The 6,137-nt window shown below is 44.6% G+C and overlaps 1 pseudogene; it reads left to right on the top strand.

Annotated features, from left to right (window-relative positions):
* Window positions 1–3,004: 3,004 nt before the first annotated feature.
* The window catches only part of LOC114799665 (kremen protein 1-like), a 37,593-nt pseudogene continuing 34,460 nt past the window's right edge, over window positions 3,005–6,137 (top strand).

The raw sequence follows: 6,137 nt of genomic DNA, 5'->3' as shown, positions 1-6,137 counted from the left end.
AATCGCATAGAGAAATCAAGGAAAAAGAAAAGATAATTTCTGTGTAATTTGTACAAACAGATCACCTAATGTGAGCCAAAAAAAATCAATCTATATCAATACACCACCATGGCACCCTTGCATGGAGGTCTCTGCTGATAAGATTAGCCGGCTTTTAATCTGTTTTACGGCTCGCAAATTCCAACACTTTCATTTGTCACTTGATGCTTACGCGGGATTTCGGCGAGCAAATCGTCCGGGCCATTTACCGATTAATCACTCGTGGAGGAACGCGAGGTTCACATCTCGCTGGGGGTGCTCCTTCTCCCCTCTAATGTTTATGGCTGCTTATCTGGGAATCCTCATAATTAGTGGAATCAGAATCAAAGGCAAATAAATACTCTGCGCTCTGCCCCGGCCTGTTCGTCCCATGGGGAAATTTCCCGTTTTATCCCTTTTAAGTGATGTGAACTTTTTCTTTTTTCTGTGTTTGTTTGACTGAGATTTATTCCCCACTCTGCAGTTGTGCAGGTGTGCATTGTCAGCCTCTGTTTGATGTTTGAAGTCTGTGTCCTAATCATCCCCGGCAGCTAACATGGCTGAAATGATAGCTTCCAACCCCCTGCATCTGATCAAGCAGTTCTTCCACCAGAAATTTCCCATCTGCATCTCGCTAGTCGTCACACAGTCAAGATTCGGTCCTTTTTTTCCTCTTTAAAAAACAAGAAGTTAAACATTACTCTCTGGGACCACAGGAAATGGCGTACACCTCACTTTATGTCACCGCAGAAGAGCATAATAGGAGAAAATAGTTCGCCGTACCCGTTCCGCCCAGGCGGATGTACGTTTTGCCCGGCTGTGGAAACCATTAAAGGGCGAATCAATCAGGCCGCAATGTGGAAAAGGCACAGAGGTCCGGAGAAAAACATCCAAAAGTGGAGCGCGAGCAGCGAGATAGAGCTGGCAAATTGGTTGCAGGCGTACGGAGACTCATGCTGCTGTAAGCAGACATGGGTGGGAGTGATCTGCATGTTTTGCGAAACACAAGGCGTTCAGAAGTGATGTGATCCTTTTGAGATCTCCATTGCTTTTTCCAGACAAAACTGAGAAAGAAAACTGAGACTTCTGAACATCTCATGTTGGTTATATGATGACAAAAATCTAAACTCGACACTTGAAATGTTTCAGCTGTGGATAGATATGTATTTTTCGAACGATCTTTTATTATCACTTGTATTGTGGTTAATATCTCAAGCAATCGCCGGAGAAGCTCCTGAATGGTCTACCTATGAGTTAAGAAAGAAGCCTTGATGTGAAGTGTCACAAATGAACTCACTTTTAGTCCTCGGAACAGATAAATAAATCTACAAATGGAAGAGAAGCTTTCATCTGAGGCTCCCCGAGAGGCTCATTGCTTCAGGACACACACATGTCCACCCAGCCGCCTGCATATATTTTTTTAATGTTTCTCATCACTGACTGTGCAACCAAGGTTCCTCGCACATCACTGCAAGCCCTCATGTCTGATGGCTCTGTTAACCCGGTGCTGCCATGTTTTCTTCCTTGCTCTTGTGAGCACATCACAGACAACTGCATTATGATGGTTCCACATATTTTTCTCACCGATTGTAACCAAGAGATGTTTTTTTTTTTTTGCAACAGTTTGCCACTCAGGTGCCAGCTCAACGGAACCCCAGTAGATATGAGATCTTCTGTTATTTCCTGGACTGGACAACTTAGGGAAACCAAGACTTCTCTTATGTCTTCAAAAAAAAACATACATGAATAAAAGATTTATGGCTGGTTCAATAATACCCAGACTCACTGCCTTATGGTCTTATGGTGATCTCTACTGTTATATTAGTAGTCAGATGTCATACTCACATACTCATGGGGAACGCTGGGTGACCAAGGCCGGTAGTGGTAGGGAAAAGCACCGTGTGGTTTGACCCATGTGTCTGAGGCAACGCACCAAAGCAGGAGCCCAAATCCACCAGAGAGCCCCTAAATCTGGGACAGCTTTGTTCCTGTCATTACAGATAATGGCTTTGAACTAGCAGCTGCAATTACGCGTAATGGTCCGCTTGAGTAACAATGATCTGCCAAAATCAGACTAAAACATAGAAGAAACTTTTCAACTTCAAAGCGGCCTCTTTCTGCTCCGCTGGTGTGTTTTCCCTCGCCTTCTGGGTTGATAGTGTGGGATTTATCTTGTGCAGCGCTGGGCTCACCTGCTGTTTCATCTATGCCGGGGTGTGGGCCACCGTATGGTGGAGTGGGTGGAGATCCAGTCTGATGGCTATGAGATGGGTTTTCGATGGTTTATGCTGATTTGGCGAATGGTGGGACTGGATAAGTCGAGATTTGAGGCGGTTGTCGTTTTTAAAGCATAAAGTGGCACGAATGACAGCAAGACAGAATAAACTAAAATAAATCTGTTAGATCTGGTTTAGTAACTTAGCTGAGTAAAGTTCAAAATGGGTAAAGAATCACAAACTGTGTTTGAAGGATTGAAGGCCACCACATGATTATGATTGATTATGGTAAAGTAATATGTGCGTTTAGTCATGCTGCTCTCAGATCTAACGAAGTAAAAGCCGATAAGCAATAACTTAAGTCGGTTAAGTGATGTTAACTTGGTTAAAATAGTCCCAGCTTCTGTGTAAAACGAATGAACTAAAGTGCTTGCATAATAATTATCAATAATTAAGCTAAAGGTATGCATGCTAAATAATAAGGGACACAGAAACATTTTGTCCACATGCAAAAAGTTAAATGGATTAGCACAAATATGAACCATTTCCTTTGCAGAGAACCGTCAGTAATGAGTACATGTGAAGTAAGCCCTGCACTGAGCCTCGCTGGTCATATTTGCGTGTGCCGATGATGAATAAAGTGAGGAAAATAATAAAGGGAGAAATTCTGCGCGTCACCCTGCACCGCTTTGCCACCGACCTCACCCTTCAATCACCGTTTTCCGCCTTCCCCTCAAACTCTTATGAAATGTGGCCTTAATCACGGCGGGATGGCGTGCTTGGTGACTGTGGTTAGAACATGATAGGGGAAGAGCGGATCTGAGCCGCGTCTGGTATCGTGGTCGGATCACATGACTGTGAGACGCAGCTACCGTCTGCAGCTGCAAAGCTCGGCCTCTTCCCAGAATTCCTTTATCTCCGTTTAAAAAAAAAAACAAAAAAACATCTCCCTACTTGTTTCAATGTGCCTGTCATGTTTTTCTCCCTTGGTTTTTTTTGGCAGATGTGATATACCCTCCGAAGCAACAGCGGCGACATGCTGGTCATAATTAATACGCTCCAGAGGCCACCGCAGGGTTTCTGACCCTGCTGTTCTTTTTTTTTTTTTTCTGACACGCCACTCCGGTGGGCATTCGTGGGCTTGAAATGAGCTGAAAAAAAAAAAAAATCTGATATGAAGCAGGTGCTAACTCTCCTGTTAGATCCGGTTCGGGGAGCCGAACACGTTCCGCAGTCATTACTGGATTTCATTTATTCACTGTAGCATAATTACAGCATAATTGGAAAGGCATGCTTGGCGGAAGCGGCACGGCCTCGTGCACGCCAGCGAGTGCTGGCATTTCAAATGCCCGCCGTTCGATGCGCTTAAAGCCACCGCGCCTCGGGCTGTTCCCAGGTCAGCTTCCGAGATAGCCTGGGAGAAGGGAACAGAAAGACCCTCCTCATCGTCGTGTTTTTAAAGCGAGCCCTGCGATGCTCACTGTCCTTAGTGCACCCTGACGCTGAGCGATGTTTATTAACCATTTATTATCTGAAGAAAATATCTTTTGTTGTTCCTCCCATTTTATAAAGCACAAGCCACAGAGACAGCTGGACAAATACAGCACCTTGTCTGGGATTGGAATATAAGGTTGGTCCTCATCGTCCCAGTCGAAGGAAATGTGTTTCCAAGAGCACATATTATATCTGCAAAGGTACACACACACACACACACACACACACACACACATCACTGTTAAACATGTGGTGCCTTCATTTCTGTTCATTTTCGCTGGATATTGTTTCGAAAGTATTGATACAAAATGGTACCATTTGTGCAGAATGGGTTGAACTATGCTTTAATAAGTTCCCATATGGTATGAAGCCTTCAGTTTGATTGTTGAAAGATGCCAGTTGCATGATGGCCGGGCTGTGTTTACTGTATTTAATAAGTTCACAATGTTTAATGTGCCTAGATGAGGGTTTGAGAGTATGTAGAAAATTACATTCAATCTGCATATTTGCTAGCTTTTTGGTTTGTATGAATAGCTTTTGGATATATTATTTCCAAACTATTCCAGGGTCTGTCAGCTCAGGTAATGCTGGCTTTCTGGCGTCTGCGACCAGAACCAGAATCATCTGAAAACAAGGCCTGGATTTCATTTTGAGTTTGAAAGTAGAAGAGCCCTGTAATCGTTAATACGATTCCATTTTTACCTGACAGCTCATTTGAGATTCCGCTGGATGATAAAATGCACTCGAAACAATGTGTACGTAATAACATTGACATTTCCAGTTTATTAACGTGTTAAGGAAGTCATAACTCAGCACTTGAGCTCCTGAGTATGACATCTGGCTAATAATATAATAGTAGAGATCGCCATAAGATCATAAAGCAGTGAGTCTGGGTATTATTGAACCAGCCATAAATCTTTTATTCATTTTTTTGAAGAAATAAGAGAAGTCTTGGTTTCCCTAAGTAGTCCAGTCCGGGACACATTTGCAGAATAGCGACATCGTCAGCAACAACACAAACCTACATGCTGGGAAAGCCAGCGTTCAAACCTCAAAGGCAAACATGCAAACGACTCACGTCGCCCTCGGCAAGCTTGTCCGTCGTCACACAAACCAGTTTGTGAAAAACATGTTGATACCGCTTAGCATTTTGTCTCTTGCTGCCACGTTTCACACTAGCTCACGCTCTGAGGAAACCGCCTCGTAGAGCTTGCAGGTCCGCCAGCAGCTGCAATAAGCGAGCAGTTAATAGGTCAAGACCTTCCAGATCACCAAACGGCTCAAGGTTAGTTTGAGTGTTAACTGGGCCTGATCTTTCACTGCTGAGGCAAGGAGACGTCTTCTCTCATTAGAGCAGCGGTGCTTAAAGGCCGGAAGGTCCGAGCGCCGTTGCGTCATTCCTGGCTGCTGTCGCGGCCTCACCTGCAGGACGTTCTGACTCAGGCTCAGTGGTAAGGAGTGGAGTTGTGTGAAAAGAGCCCAACATTCCTCTTCCGGTCTGCCGGGGCTGTAATTACAGGGCCCTCTGTGGTGGTGGGGGACTTCATGGGGTCTGAGCTGAGCTGAGGAGCGAGGAACCAACCACCATCATCTGCGTTTTTTTTGAAGGAAGGTGACACTCGGGGTGCAACACGTGTGTGAGCACGTGCACACGTGTGTTTACGGGTCCGTCTGCATTCACGTCTCTGAACGTGCTGGAAAGGGTGGATTTATGGGATATTCGGGATATACGGGAAAAAGTCCCCCAGTTTTCCTCCCACATCAAACAAATTCTTATGGGATGGGGTGGTGGGGTTGGTTCTGGTGGGTATACAAGGGAGGCAGATTTGTATAATCTGAGTGCCGACAGCAGCCGAGTGTAATGGATGCCTGACCGCGTTGGTCCACTGTGACCCCAGACGTGAAGAATCGTGGCTGTGTTTTGTGCTGTGGTAACCAGAGATCTCTGTTAAACCCCACGTGTTCCAGCAATGAGTCACGTGGCCCTGGGGGCATTAAGTCAGAGATCGCACCTATAGTGATTAAGAGATTATCTTTAAAACGTTGCTAAAGGACCTGGCAAAAATGCTCGGAGTCGAGGCCTATTGTGAGTCAAACGCGACCTCTTTAAACTCTCATATTCGCGTTTTTTTAATTACTCACCGTTAATAGCATTTGGCTGCCTGAGGCAAGTGCAAACATGAATGGTGGATAAATTCATGACGATAAATCGCCGCTGTTTATTCAGTAATCATGTCCGATGACATGCGCTTCTATCTTTTCTCTTAGTACCACTCAGGTGACATGGCAGATGAGGGTTTGCATGACAAAAATATTAACATTACTATGAATTATTATGAAATTCCTCAGTTTTAACCCACGAAAGGAATTTAGTTTCATCATTACAGTTGCTGACCCTGTAAGGTTGCA

Source organism: Denticeps clupeoides, chromosome 11 (genome assembly GCF_900700375.1).
Source record: "Denticeps clupeoides chromosome 11, fDenClu1.1, whole genome shotgun sequence".
Taxonomy (NCBI): Eukaryota; Metazoa; Chordata; class Actinopteri; order Clupeiformes; family Denticipitidae; genus Denticeps; species Denticeps clupeoides.
Note: the sequence above shows the minus strand (reverse complement) of the source record. Positions and strands in the feature narration are given on the sequence as shown.